The sequence below is a fragment of the Pseudomyrmex gracilis genome, unplaced genomic scaffold (assembly GCF_002006095.1).
Source record: "Pseudomyrmex gracilis isolate BER0280 unplaced genomic scaffold, ASM200609v1 scaffold_1110, whole genome shotgun sequence".
Lineage (NCBI taxonomy): Eukaryota > Metazoa > Arthropoda > Insecta > Hymenoptera > Formicidae > Pseudomyrmex > Pseudomyrmex gracilis.
The window spans coordinates 35,899-38,121 of record NW_018021694.1 but is presented as its reverse complement, the minus strand read 5'-3'; the positions used below and the strand labels follow the sequence as shown (position 1 = coordinate 38,121).

Below are 2,223 nucleotides of genomic sequence, written 5' to 3'. Positions count from 1 at the left end.
TAGATTGTATAATGTATAAGTGCCTTTTGCATTTAATTGATCGAAAAGATCTCAAACATCTGAAAAAATCGAAACTTTAATTGTTATAAACTTAAATGACCTAGATGACGGAAATGTGGATCAGAATACAAGCGACAATGACGATGTGTTTGAAGTTGAGGTACATTGACAATGGCATTTTGTGAAGTTCGAAATATATTACTATACAAAAATAATACTAATTATAATGTATTTATCAACTAGACACTCGACGAAGCATTTTTGACACGGAATTGGGCTGATAACACTCCGGCAACGTTGCATTCGACGAAGAGTAATGAATTACAAGTTCCGGCATACAACGATGAAGGAGCTCTAGACTCGGATCTTCTTTCATATGCTGAAGTAGAGAGAGCTATAGGAACATCGTCGAAAGAAATTCGAAACTCTGCAAGTTCGACTGTAAAACAAAAATATGTGACACCGAATTGGACTGACTGGACCCCGGCAACTTTGCGTTCAAAGAAAAGTGCTGAATTACAAGTTCCGGCATACGACGATGAAGAAGCTCCAGACTCGGATCGTTTTTCATATGCTGAAATAGAGACAGGAACATCGTCAAAAGAAAATCAAACTCCTGCAATTTTGACTGTAAAAAAAAGACTGTAAAGCGGGGAAAACAGACAAGAATACCTGCAATAAGCGCTGTAAGACGCAACCAATGTTTTTACGATTTAGCTCAATCTAAAGCTGAGTTAGTCGAGTTAATGAAAGAAGATCTCCGTGCAAGATCTAAAATAGAAATAGATATTTTACAAACACAACTAAAAAAAGAACAACTAGAAGTTGAACTTTTGAAAAATCAAATCGTATTATATACATTGCAAAAAAAAACAACATAAATAACAAAAAAACAAAAAACAAAATATATTTGTGAGAAGAAAAGTTTTTAAATTCTTTATGGGAAAACAAAATATTGAAAGTTTTAATATAGCATTTCTTGAAGCACCCTGTATTCTTTAACAACGTTGAGATGGATATCCGTTCGACGAACGATCTCAAAAGAATTATGTAGAGAAGGAACATCNAAGCATATTATCGATATCGCACTTGTGTACCACAGTTCTAGCTTACACATGAGATTCCATTGTTACATTGAATGTAGCTTGCAGTAAGATTATTGGAAAGTAAAACCTATTGAAAAAGGAGAACAATAAGCCAAAAATAAAATTAATAACCGGAAAGAAGTGTAAAATAAATCATAAAAACATTGGTTGCGTCTTACAGCGCTTATTGCAGGTATTTTTGTCTGTTTTCCCGTCCGTTTTACAGTCAAAATGGCAGGATTTTGATTTTCTTTCGACGATGTTCCTATAGCTCTCTTTGCTTCAACATATGAAAGATGGTCCAGTATATTCTTCAGATTGTTCCACAGACGGATTCTTTACTCTACAGCAAGCTGAAAAATAATACCATACTTATATATTACTTTATATAAGAAAAATACATAAATAATTTGTCTCAGACATGTTTATTCTTACCTGCGGAAATAATCGTTGATTAATATGTTCCGCATATGCTCATTACCCGGTGCATTATTTATAAGCGGTACATTTCCTTGTTCCAAAATTTCTTCCCACGGCATAAGTAATTGTACTGCAGGATCATCTGGTGGTAATGGATCTCCAGCACGCCGGGCAATGTTATGTAATATGGCAGTTGCTACAATAACTGGTAGTACTCTTTCGACTTTAGAAAATCGAGAACCCAATGCCAAAATTGGAAACCGTCTCTTCCATATTCCAAACACGCGTTCAATGGTATTGCGTGTTCTTATTTGCGACTCGTTATAGAGTTCCTGTGCACGAGTTTGCGTATTGCCCAGGGGCGTCATAAAATAGGACCGAACAGGATAACCACCATCACCTAAGAGTAATGCATCTCCAAATGTTCTAGCCTCAAACAGAGCACGTATCCTAGAATTATTAAAAATAGTGGTGTCGTGCACTGATCCTTGCCAACGAGCTACAAGTTATTTCCAAGTTGGAGTTACAAATTGCTTGGACATTAATTGAAAAGTAACCTTTTCGATTTCTGAAATATTCTGCATCATTTCCACCTGAAAATAATTACACTGATTATTACACTTCTATAACAGCTATAAAGTTAATATGCAGTTTACTTTTAAATATCAATGATATACAAACGTTAATTACCAAATGACTGGATTTTCACATGAGTGCA

The 2,223-nt window shown here is 35.0% G+C and overlaps 1 pseudogene; it reads right to left on the bottom strand.

The window, feature by feature from the left end:
• Positions 1-243: 243 nt before the first annotated feature.
• Positions 244-2,223, bottom strand: part of LOC109861877 — a 2,759-nt pseudogene continuing 779 nt past the window's right edge.